Raw genomic sequence first — 13,953 nt, forward strand, 5'->3', positions numbered from 1 at the left:
GTTTTCTCCCCATTCTAATAGGTACAGCTCATTGCTGTTTTAATTTGCATTTCTAACAATGTTGAGTATCTTTTCATGTTCTTTTTGCTATCTTATATCTTCATTGGTGATGTGTCAGGTCAAATCCTCTGCCTATTTAAAATTTGGATTGTTTTCAGAATTGTTTATATATTTTGGATACACGTCCTTCATTGGATTTGTGATTTCTAAATTTTTGTTTTTCCCGCTTGGTAGCTTGTCTTTTCATTCTTCTAATAGTATCTTTTTATAGAGAAAATTTTCAATTTTGATGAAGTCCAATTCCTCAGTTCTTCTGTTGTGGATTGGACTTTTAGTGTAATAGCTAAGAACTCTTTGCCTAACCCAAGACCACACATATTTTCTGCTATGTATTTTTCTAAAAGCTTTATAATTTACATCTATGATCCATTTTGAATTATTTTTTGTAGAGGGCTGAAGTTTAGTGTTATTTTCTTTCCTTTTTTTATTCTTTACATATATATATCCAATTGTTCAAAATCAATTATTGAAAAGACTCTCCTTTCCCTACTGTACTGTCTTTGTAACTTTGTCAAAAATCAGTAGGGCTCTGTATGTATCTACCCTTCTATCAATACCTCACTGTCTTATATATTGTAGCATTGTATTGTCTCAAAATCAGTAGTGTAAGTCCTCTGACTTTATTCTTTTTCAAAATTGTTTTTTTATATATATTTTTATTGATAACACAACATACAAACACAATCTTAACATACAAACATTCCATAAATGGTGTACAATCAATGGCTCATAATATTATCACATAGTTGTGTATTCATCACCATGATCATTTTTTAGAAGATTTGCATCACTCCAGAAAAAGAAATAAAAAGAAAAAAGAAAAAACTCATACATGCCATACCCTTAACTCCTCCCTCTCATTGACCACTAGTATTTCCATCTACCCAATTTATTATAACCTTTGTTCCCCCTATTATTTATTTTTTATCCATATTTTTTACTCATCTGTTCTAATCCTAGATAAAGGGAGCATCAGACACAAGGTTTTCACAATAACACAGTCACATTGTAAAAGCTATATCATTATACAATCATCTTCAAGAAACAAGGCTACTGGAACACAGCTCTACAGTTTCGGGTACTTCCTGTCAGCCATTCAGATACCCCATAAATTGAAAAGGGATATCTATATAATGCATAAAAATAACCTCCAGGATAACCACTTGACTCTGTTTGTAATCTCTCAGCCACTGACACTTTATTTTTTCTCATTTCTCTCTTCCCCCTTTTGGTCAAGAAGGTTTTCTTAATCCCTTGATGCCAGGTCCCAGATCATCTTGGGATTTCTGTCCCACATTGCCAGGGAGATTTACACCCCTGGGAGTCATGTCCCACGTAAAGAAAAGGCAGTGGGTTCACTTGCCATGTCGGCTTAGAGAGAGATGCCACATCTGAGCAACAAAAGAGGTTCTCTGGGGGTGACTCTTAGGCCTAATTTTATATAGGCTTAGCCTTTCCTTTGCAGGAATAAGTTTCATAGGGGTGAAACCCAAGATCAAGGGTTTGGCCCATTGATTTGGTTGTCCCCACTTATTGCTAGAATATCAGAAATTCTCCAAATAGGGAAGTTGAACCTTTCCCCCTTTCTCCCAATTCCCCTAAGGCAACTTTGCAAAGACTTCTTTATTCACTGTCCAAATCACTCTGGGCTTTATTGAGGCATCACACTAACCTGGACAAACCAACAAAATCTCATGCCCAATTCAAAAGATTCCCTAAACTTATGGTGTTCAACTAAACTGACCATACAAGTTAAATGAGGAAATGCACTACCCAAAATATAAATTTTGCACCAAATAAACATCTCTCCTTTTAGTATCACACAAAAGTTGAAGTTTAATGATATCATCCTATACCCCATCTTCTGATATTTCTTATTCCTATCCAGATCAGCCTCATTCATATCTTTACTCGATGTCTGATCACTTTTTCAACAGTTCCTGTATAGGGTACTGCTGACTTTCATAACTTCAGGGCTCTGACTCTGAGTCTCAGGTGTCACATAAATACCCAAAGTCAAAATTGTTTTTGCTATTCTAGTTTTTCTGCATTTCCGTACAAATTTTAGAATCAGCTTGTCTTTATCTACAAAAATTTCTACTGGGATTTTGATTGGAATTGCATTACATTTATAGATCAATTTGTAGAGATTTGATCTAACTATGGTGAGTGTTTCAATACATGAACATGATATATTTTTCCATTATTTAGCCTTTCTATGATTTCAGTAATCAGAATTTTGTGGTTCTCAACATAAATATCCTATACATATTTGGTAGATTTAGACATAGTGCTCTTTTTTTGGAGATATTGTAAATGAGATTTTGTTTTTTAATGGGAGAAGGTTCCAATTTCCCATTACTAGTTTATAGAAATACAACTGATTTTAGTGTGCTCCCCTTGAATACGTGAACGTACTAAACTCCCTTGTTAGTATTAGAAGCTTTTATTTTTGGGGGGAAGGGGTAAATTTCTTAGGATTTTCTCCATAGACAATCAAGTGTCTGTGAACAGGCATTTTTATTTATTCCTTTCTGATATGGATGTCTTTTGCTTAGTTGCACTGTTTAGGACTTCCAGCATGATGTTGAATAGAAGCGGTGAAAGCAGACATCCTTGCCTTCTTCACAATCTTAGGGAGAAAGCATCCTTGCCTTCACAATCTTAGGGAGCACCATTAAGCACCATTTCTTATCTCAGGTTTAGTTTTTCATAGATGCCCTTTTATTAAGTTAATGAAGTTCTCTAATAATCCTTGTTTACTGATTTTTTTTCATGAACAAATATTGAATTTTATCAAATGCTTTCCTCAATCAGTTATATGATACTGGATATGAAAGATTAAATTTGATGGCTGTTTACATATTAAACACAACTGTATTTGTGGGATAACCCCCACTTAGTTGTGAAATACTGTTCTCTTTAAACATTTCTGGATTTGATCTGTTAATATTTTATTGAGGATTTTTGAAGCTATATTTGGGAATGTTATAGATCGGCAGTTTTTGTATACTGTCTTTGTCTAGTTTTTATATCAGGGTAATGATGACCTCGTAAAATGAGTTGAGAAGTGCTTCCTTCTCTTCTATTTTCTGGAAAAGATTGTTTATAATTGGTTTTAATTTCATCTTTAAATGTTTGGTAGAAAATCATCTCAGACAGAGATTTTAAACTATGAACTCAATTTCTAAAAATAGATACAGGTTTTCTGTTTCTTCCTGGGTGAATTTTGATAGTTTGTTCTTTTTAACAAATTGGTCCTTTACTTCTAAGTTGCTGAAATTATGTACATACAATTGTCTATAGTATTCCTTTATCTTCTCAGTGTCTCTGGAGTCAGTGGCGATATCCCCTCTTTCATTGCTGATATTGGTAATTTGTTTCTTCACTCTGCTTCTCTTTGTCAGTTTGGCTTGTGGTTTATCAAAATTTTTGTTTTCTGTGAAGAAACAGATTTTAGTTTCATTGATTTGTTCTGTTTTAAATTTCATTAGTTAGTACATTTAGTCTGTTTTTCTTACGCTTGCTTCGGGTTTATTTCCTCTTAGTTTTGTAATTTCTTAATTTGGATTAACAAATCAAATTGCTGATTTTATTGATTGATTGATTTTATTGTTATATTTTATTTTCATTAAGTTAACATATTTTCTAATTTCCCATGGAAAACGGTTATACAATTTATAATGTTTTTGTCTACTAATTCTTACATTTGTGTCAGTTCTGAGTCAGTTTTGGTTAAAGGTAAAATGTTTCTGCTTCTCTGCATGTCTGATAATTTGTGACTGGATGCCCAAGATTGTGAATTTTATGTTGTTGGATGCTAGAAGAACTTGAGCTTTCTGAAACAGAGTCAAGTTACTTGGAAACAGTTTGTTCCTTTCTTTTAAGATTTGCTGGGTGGGACTAGATCAGCGTTTAGACTAGCGCTGATTTTTCCTCCCTCCTGAGGCAAGAGCATTCTGAGTATTCCACTGATGCCCTGTGATTTTTCATTCACTGGCTATTTGGGATCATCTGCTATTTCTAGTCTTGTGTTTTCCCCCAATAACTTTCTTGTACATTGTTCTAGTTTGCTAGCTGCTGGAATGCAATATACCAGAAATGGAATGGCTTCTAAAAAGGGGAATTTAACCAGTTGCTAGTTTACAGTTTCAAGGCAGAGAAAATGTCCCAATTAAAACAAGTCTATAAAAATGTCCAATCAAATGCATCCATCCAGGGAAAGATACCTTGGTTCAGGAAGGCCAATGAAGTTCAGGGTTTTTCTCTCTCAAGTGAGAAGGCACATGGCGAACACAGTCAGGGCTTTTCTCTCAGCTGGAAGAACACATGGTGAACATGGCATCATCTACTAGCTTTCTCTCCTGGCTTCCTGTTTCATGAAGCTCCCTGGGAGGCATTTTCCTTCTTCATCTCCAAAGGTCGCTGGTTGGTGGACTCTGCTTCTCGTGGCTATGTCATTCTGCTCTGCTTTCTCTGAATCTCCTTTGCTCCAAAATGTTCCCTATTTTATAGGACTCCAATAAACCAATCAATGACCCACCCAAATGGGTGGAGACATGTCGTCACCTAATCCAGTTTAACAACCACTCTTGACTAAATCACATCATCCAGGGAGATGATCTGATTACAGTTCCAAACATACAGTATTGAATAGGGATTATTCTACCTTTATGAAATGGGATTTTGATTAAAACATGGCTTTTCTAGGGGGCATATTTCCTTTCAAACCAGCACACACGTATAATCCTATTTGGATTCTGCTTCTCAGAGGACTTGAGCTAACCCAATCCTCAAACAACTCTATAATTCTGTTGTTACATCACTTTAAAGATGGGGAAACTGAAGATTAGAGAGAGGAAGTAGGATGCTGGGATCATCACACAAGTCATAACTGACAGAACCAGGATTCGATCCCAGGACTGTGTGACTTTACAACTCGACTCAACGTAACCATCCTATCCTGTCAGTTGCTGGGCCATAGAAGATGGGGAGATGGTGGCCTTCATGTCGGTGGAGAATCCTCAGGAGGATGAATAACTGGAGGAATGCTTGTGGGAAGGTGGAAGGGAGTTAGGAGGACTCTCACTCTGCCTGGCTGTTAAAGACGTGAGACTTGAGAGGTGAGCAACCTGCATTTACAAGAGAAGCTATTTCTCAAGGTTAAGATGGAAGGAGCACTTGGAAGAAAAGGAAAGGGTGTAGATACACAGCTGATTTTTCTTCCCTGACTCTTCTTCGAATTATTATGGCAGAGACACAATCTTGATAGAGAAAAGTTATTTCTGAATTAAGAAAGTTTCCAGATACAAGAAGGCTGGCTCTAGCCAAGTCCGCCATTAGCAGTCAACATGGAGAGCAAACACAGCCCAACTGGAGTGAATTGCCAAATGTGGCTGGGGGGGAAGTCCCCGACAGTGTAGCAAGGAACCCACAAAGGCCAAGGGAGTGTAAGGGGACTGAGGGAAATGGTGGGAAAAGCCCTCTTAGTGAACTCCCAAAGGCACTTAGGGAGAGAGCAAAATCCTGAGGACATTCCAGCTGTCGGTGACGAGACATAATATCTGGGCAATTAACTGACTTCTACTTTTCATCTCAATGTTTTGGTGCTTTGTAGACACAGTTTAGATGTGGTGAATGTAAATAATTTAGTACAGTACTGTCATTTCTTGTTGAATTTCCTTAAGATTGACATTAGCAAAATTCATCCTAGAGCTTTCAATACTTATTTGCTTTTGGATTGCAGAGACGGATTATTTTGCTTGTGCTACAATTTGATATAAAAAAACCCAGCTTATTTCATAGGAAAAAATTATGTGTTGTATGTTGTTTTATCTCCATGTCTTAGAATCTTCCAGGAATATAGAAATGTGATTCCTTAGAATCAGTTTTCCACTCCTGTACTAAAAGCTGCACCAGTTCATCCATCAATGATTGAGGTGGTTTAGGAAGAAATTAAGTTCGTTTTACTAAAGAAGTACAAATATTTTTTTAAATTCAAATATCTAACTTCCTGGGAATCTATGACGTGGGTTTTCTGTGTGCGTGTGTATATTTGTGCATGTGATGTGTTGTTGTTAATAAACAGGAAGCCCTTGATATTATGCACGGCAAGAATCTAAATCCAGATTTTCTTGTAGTTTCTTTGGGGATGGGTTTTATTTTGTTTTCCTCTTCATTACAGAGCCCGATATTAATTACCCAGCTCTTTTTTTGGGGGGGGGGGCAGATTTTCTGAAGTGGCACCCAACAGACATAATGCTATGACAAGGGAATTTCAGTTTTTTAGTGAACTACTTGCAAAGAAGTTTTATTTGGACAGGAATGCAGGAGACTGGCTTTTTAAACATACAATAGAGATCTAAGGATTTTTTTTTTAAAGGAAGTACTTGTGGGAAAATAGTTCAGAGTATCTTATTAATAATTTTCTCCCTTGAATTTTGTTAATTTCCCACCCCATCCTTCAGATCTTTGTAACTAAAAACAAGCTTCAGTCCCTCCTCATGGTTGTAGTGGTTTACATGTTTGTTGGTCTGTGACTTTGTTTAGTAAAGTTTGTGCAATTTCTTTTCTCTCTTTTTTCCCCAGTGATCTCAGTTTGTTAAACATTGCATAATTTTAAAAAAATGTAATAGATTCATTTTTGGCTTCTCTGAAGTTTGTAGTCATTGCTGGTTTTTTTTTTTTTTCCATTTCAGTTACCCAGATTATTTTATGAAATCAATCCAACCCCCAAAGTTGTTTGTTCTTGGCTTTGACTCTAGGTGGAGGTGTACAGTGATTTTCACAAACTTTGATGCTTTCTGTCTTATGTGGGCGGGGACGTGAGAGTTTTCAGCAGTTTCCCTGCAACCAGGGAAAACTGGGTATTGAATAGGGCCCTTGCCACAGACTTGATTTTCTTTGATGTGCACAACTCTGCAGGTGGCTCTTGATCAAGAATTGAAGCTGCTCATGAGGAAAAATAACATAGGAACATGGGTGGTTGGTTCTCAGAAAGGTCTCAAAGATCATCTAGTCCAAGGAGAGCAAATTGGTGGTGGCGGTCTTCCCCCCACACCCGCGCAAACATCACTAATCTACCCTGGCTCTCTTTTTGAGGAACCATCCATGGCTTTCTCAACATGGTTTTCTAGTCTGTAACTACAATGTAAATGGATTTGCCATAGGAGATGGAATTGCTACCCATGCCAGAACAAAATACATTTCCATTAAGCTCAGAACGAGGCAGAGGAGTGTAGGAGTTGAACGTGTAGGCTCAGAAGTAAAATGATTGCAGCTCATCCTAGAGCAGGGCCACTCAGCTGTGTGATGTGGGCAAAGTTCTTAATCCCTGTGGGCCTGTCTCCCCACCAGTAACGCGTGGATGATAGTAGAAGTCACATCATAAGACTGTAGGGAAGGTTGGCATAAGCACTCAATAAATGTGTGCTGTCAGCATCACCTCCATCCTTATTAGGGAAAGTGACTTATTTGTGATCACAAGCTAGTGAGGACTGGGCGAGGTTTCCCAGCGCCATCACTACTGACATTTTGGGACAGATCATTCTCTTCTGTGGAGCTATCTTCCTGTGCATTACAAGGTGTTTAAGCAGCCCCGCTGGCCTCTACTTCCAAAATGCCAGTTGCGCCTCCAACCAGCTCTGACAACCACAACCGACTCCGGACAGTGATAAATTTGGACTAGATTCAAGTTTCTCTATATAATTTTTTCTTTAATTTCAATATATTTGGGCCTGAACCCACTGTCAGAGATGCTAATTGAGTTGGTTTGGTGCTGAGCCCCAGGGAATCTATCTATCTATCTTTATTTATTTATTTATTTATTCATTTATACAGGTGGATCTGATGTCATTAACTTTATATCAGGTTACCATTTTTTCCGTTTACCATCATGTGGACAGTTTTGAGTAACATTAATAACTCAAAGTCCTAATCATGCTTTTGTAATAGAATTTAAAACAATCTTTAGGAAAATGCTCATAATACAACTTTCAGTGAAAACAGTTTCATTCTACACTGTATAATAATAATATTGATATTATTAATTTGAGTACTTTCTATATGTCAGACACTGTGCTCTGAACATTATGTTCCATATGTCATATAACCTTTATGACAGTGCACAAGGCAAGCATTATCATTTTCATTTGCTGGAGAAGAAGCACAGAGAGGTTAAGTATGTTGCCCAAGCTCCCACAGCTAGTAAGTGGCAGAGCAGGCCATCCATTCTAGGTTTTTGTCTATAGAGCAACCAAACACACACATGCTAGAGAAATACCTGGAAGGATATATGCCCAGATGTTTACCTTTATTATTTACAGATGATGGGATAATTAGTGTTTATTATTTATTGTGACACTTATTATTTATTGTGTTACTAAGTGTTACTTAGTGTTAGTTGCTATTTTTCAAATTTTTTGTTCTGAGCATTCATTATTTTAAAAAATATGTATTAAAAATATGATCATGGTGATGAATATACAACTAGGTGATAATATTGTGAGCCACTGATTGTACACCATGTTGGAATGTTTGTATGTTAAGAATGTATCAAAAAATTTAAAAAATATATAAGTATATTAAAAACAAAGTATAATTATGTAGTCCTGTAACTTTTATAAAATGATTGATTAATTGTGTTTTCAACAGTTTATTCCTGTTCATTTGATCTTGCTTACAGTTGAATGAAGAACAATAGGAATTATATTTTAATTTCTCATGTTAGATATTATAATAGAAACTTACAGCCCCTTAATGTAAAGCATAGCTGTTTGAGAGTAGGGTGCACATTTGTAGCTACTTTTCCCATATAAGGTTGTTCTGTAAGTAATTACATGGAATTTTAAAATAAACGTATTAGGTGTCATAGATCCAAAAGAATATTGTCCTTTAAGTTTCCCACCTTGGGAAATAATATTCCTGTTTCAATTATGCGACCACTGAAACATCATCTTTTGAATTTCATTTTTGATTATTCCTTTAAAACTACTTTATTCTCTGAACCAGATAAGAAAACAAGGCATACTTATTTCAGAAAAAAACCCCAAAATTATCAACTTGATTATTACCCAAGGCTATGAATTTCTGTTTAGTCATTTAAAAAAATCAAACAGGGCCACATGATTAAATTTACCATAAGATGCTATGTATTAATCAATGTTTTAACTTTCTCATGGAAATTCCAGAAAGGGAAATAAAAATGTGGATTGATGAATGGAGTCATTATTGGACCCTGAAGGAGACTATTTTGAAGTATACCATACTCATTTGGAAGCATAAATTCAGGTGTGTGTGTGTGTGCATTTTCATTTGCATTATTTTATAGTTAAGCATCATGCGTTTCAATTCTAAACATGATCCTTGCCTAGCTTGATTCCCAGAGGTGCATGTTTCCAGTTTTGAATAACTTTGAAAATTCTCCTGTGTATCTGCTCATGTAATTAAAAGGTCTTAGTGGTTCTGGTGTCCAGGTGAGCCTCTAAGTCTAAAGAATATGTGTAAGGCGGGAGGCATAAAGGTTAGCAGAACCCCAGACTTCTCTCTGTCCATTCTTCAGGATTTGCCATTAGCTGTGACATGCAAGGCTGGGAGCCGGTGTAGTCACAGGTGGGAGGAGACCCCAAGGCCCTCCCCAGGTAGCTGTTCCCTTGGAACTCCCTCCCAGGTCTTTCAGTGGACTCCATGAGCTCCTGTGGAGAGCACAGCACCCTCTTATCATTGGAGTGCCTGTAAAAATGGAAATCTTCGGTTCCATTTGAATTTCTCATGAATGAATTGGGCACCATTATCCTTATTTTATAATGAAGGAAGGAAGGCCTGAAAGAGGACAGAGGGATCTTATCAGTTGATAGTCCATTTGTATGTTCATTTATATACTTACATATTAAGTTCCCATTATATGCCAACGAGGAATGTGTCATGAGCAAGACAGAAAGATCTCTGGCCTCATGGAGCTTGTATTCTAGGGGAGAGAAACAGTCAATACATGTGTAAATAAATGAAAAAACAAATCAGAATTTTACATACTAAATTTGAAGGAGTAGGGAAGAACTGTGCATGGAAGAGATCAACGAAATTTTCTCCAAAGAGGTGATATTTGAGACTTGAAGGGTGAAAAACAGGTAGGCATGCAAAGGGCTTGAGGAAAAAGAGGGAACAGCAAGGCAGAGGCTTTAATGTCCCTAGCATAACACAGAAAGCATTAAGTAATTATATCATGAACACATACAATAGGCTTAAAATGTATCATAAATAAGGTAATCCTGACATAGGCAGATTTTAGAGAGAAAAATTTGCAAGGACGCCAGACAGGATGGCATTTTAAGCTATACTTTATTTTATTTCATTATAAACCTGAGAAGCCTGAGAAGCCAATTTTAGCATGACCACATAAACAGTTGATATATTTTTTTAAAAAAGCAATATTTTTCAATATTCACGGAACCTGTGAGAAAAGGTAAGTTCCTCCCCTTTCAGATTCTCCTTGCCCTAGAAAAATCTGGCTTAGCTGGATACCAGAGCAGACCATTTTTGAGAGCCTGTGTGTTTGCTCTGCTCATATTATTTCTTTTCCCCAAAAGGAGACCAGACTATTTATAGGGAAGATAGAAACAAATAAACAACTGGGTAATACACTTCCAAACATTTAAAAACATGTAACCTTCCAGCCAGCACAGAGATCCACAAGGCAAATAGCAGGACTGATTCTTTGGAGTAGAGGTTACTGCTTCCTAGGGGATGACAATATAAATTATACAGATCCTTTATCGTCTCTTCTCCAGAATTCCAACTCCTAAATTCTGACCCCAAAATCACACAGTTTGTTCCCCTCGAGCATAAGATTTATGCCGCCCCAGCATCTACTGGAACAACCAGAGAAAGTTGGATTGGTTTCTTCTCTCTTCTGCTACTCTGTGTCCTAAGACAAGCGTCCAGAAGAGACTATTTTCTGTTGCCTGAAGGAAATACTGGTTTTGTTGTGCCAACTGGAATTTTGTAGGTATGCCAGAATCATAATCTTCATTCAACCATTTTACTGTCGGCCTAGAGCTGTTTTCAATAGTAGGCCACAGCTCACTTGCCACCAAGAGATGTTGTTTTTCCTCCCTTTCTTTCCTAAAAAAAAAGGGGGGGGGCATTGACTTGGTTTTTAAATCTTTCTAGGACCCTTCCTTGTCTTTCCTCTAGTTAAGCTGTGAGCACAAGTGCATTTTCAGAGTGACCCGATTTTTCCATTGTTGGTAAATCAACCTTCAAACTATTTATGGTCAGTTCTTACCCCATTATTGTTCATTTATTTCTCCACTTTTATCCTTTACCTCCAAATCTACAAAGTTTCATTTGATATTTTCTTGTATTTTAAGTGATAATTCTAACAAAATACACTGTCTTTGCTGATGTGGTCAGTTTATATTGGTGGCTACTGCCTCCAGTTTCTTTCAAAAAGCAAACGCCTAGTTGAAAAATTACACTTAATTCACCAAGAAAGTCACTAGAATGTAAGTTCCATGAGGGCAAAGGTTTTTTTTTTTTTTTTCCTCTTTCGTTCACTGCTTCCCCCTAATGTCTGGAACAGTGCTTGGTATACAAAGGCATGCAATGAATCTTTGTTGACTGTATGACTGAATGAAACTGACATCAGACTTGCCTGTGTGAGGGTCCTTGAGCACTTTACCTTCTTGGGGCAGGTTCTTCCAACATTGAGCTGCATCTTTAGAAACATGTTAGATCTAAAACCATGAAAGCGACAGGGTTCATAAAAGTCATAGAAACAAGTACTTATTTTTGACCAGGTTGATTTATCAATCTAGTTCAACATCAATCTAATTCAAACATTTCCATAGTTCACAATTAAAACAGTGACAAGCTAGGCTGCGTAAAATGTTGAGGAGCCCCATTGAGAACGATGAGTTAGTATAGAGAAGACGGAGTTAGTGAGAGGAGCTGACCATGCCACGCGGTAAACTGTCCCGTTGGTTTCGTTGCCTCCTGCACCTGAGAGACAAATTCCCTGGGCGCATCTAGAAGAAGGAGAATATTAATTAGAACTTCCAGATGGAGTTTCTGAGTAATTTAAATCTGATGCATCATTATGAGATGTAATATCCTACAGATCTGACTCTATGTGTTGCTACTTCCTTTATTGTGTTTTGTTCTTGGGCTTAGAGCTATGAGGCTGACGACGCATCTGACATTGTTTATGGAGTCCTGAACTCCAATAAAGTCTGCTTAATCATGATGGAACACGCTCTGAGGGCAAGAGCTTTGTCAGAACTCAAAATGAGTTGGTAGCAACCAACCACCTCTTGGGAGCCCACCTGGGGGGCCCGTTCCTTACCAACAGCCTTCTTTTAAGCCACCCTGTTTTGAAAAGAAAACAGATCGGTTACTCAGTTACCAAGAGAAACGAGACTGATTTCTGATCTTGCTTGTGGAGAAAGTTATCAGGTAAATACCAATGGAACAGAGAGAGGCCCATCTGTCTGCTTGGGGCAGGAGGCTTCTGGAGCGGTGGGTCTCTCCCAATTTTGATTTTGCCTCCCCTCCCCCTACCCAACCAGGGGACATTCAGTAATGTCTGGAGACATTTTTAGTTGTCACAGCTGTGTTGGGCGTGTACTGGCATCTATTGGGGTTGGGGCCAGGGATGCTCTTAAACACCCTGCAATGCACAGGACAGGCCCCCGCAACAAGGGATTATCCAGCCCCAGAAGACAAGAGTGTCAGGTTGAGAAATGCTGGTCTAGAGAAACTCCCCTCAACTGCATGAGCATGACCCTGCCTGGAAGGTGATTCTTCTGTTGCTGTTTTCCAGTTCTGACTTAAAAAAAATTAAAAATCCCCATCTTATTCTTGCCACAAGAGAGTGAAAGGGAGGCATACTTGATTTCAGAAGTGGCATGGCTGGTAGCCTAAGTGGAATCATTTGAAAGGTGCTGAGACATTCCTAAAATAAAAATGTTCCTCCATATCCAACCTAAAATTCCTTCAGTTGAAACCTGGAGAAGCCCTTCACTGGAAGTCAGGAGTCCTGGGTTCTGAATCTAGCCCTGCTACTCCCACATGTGCTAGCGTTTGTTGACTATCTGCAGGTGCTAGGGCCCCAGGCACCATTCCTGGGTATGCATTCACTCATCCTGTCCTTGCAGCAACTCTGTAAGTTGTGTACTAGTAGTACTGCCATTTTACGGAGGAGGAAATGGAGGCTTGGAAAGATTCAGTAACAACATCATCCTGTCTAACATGAGGCATTGCAACTAACCTTTCTGTGATTCTGTTTCCACCAGTGGAAGCTGAGGATGTTAAACTCCATGACCTCTGGGAGCTTTTTTTTTTTTGACATGGGCACATGTCTGGGAACCGAACCCGTGTCTCTGGTGTGGCAGAGTTCACAAGAACTCTTCCACTGAGCCACCATTGCCTGCCCTGGGAGATTTATACTATGCTAAAATATCCTGATATAGTCCTTTGTTTTCAGTCTTACCTCTTTTTTAAAGGTTACCTTTTAAAATGGAGGCAGGCCCAGGGTAGGTAGCAGTTGGCAGTCCCCATGGAATGACTCCAAAACTCAGTTCATTTCATCACCAACTAGTGAGCTGCTAAACATGCTACTTCCAGGGCCCCTCCCCAACACTCTCACTCAGTAGGTCTGAAGTGCACTCCTGGAAGCCTCGTAGTAGTGACACGTCCAGGTCTTTCTGATATATAGGTTCTAAGACCACTCGGAGAACACTTCTGTATCCCCTTTGGGGTGGGGGTTTAGTTTAGTCGGTTTCTTTCCAGGAAAAGATGCTGGTCATGGTAGAAGGACAGAGCAATTGGGTAGAACTAATGCCTGGGTCTCTCACACTGGCAGAGTGGAATGTGCACTCTTATCTTCAAGCTCACCCC

Source organism: Tamandua tetradactyla, chromosome 15 (genome assembly GCF_023851605.1).
Source record: "Tamandua tetradactyla isolate mTamTet1 chromosome 15, mTamTet1.pri, whole genome shotgun sequence".
Taxonomy (NCBI): domain Eukaryota; kingdom Metazoa; phylum Chordata; class Mammalia; order Pilosa; family Myrmecophagidae; genus Tamandua; species Tamandua tetradactyla.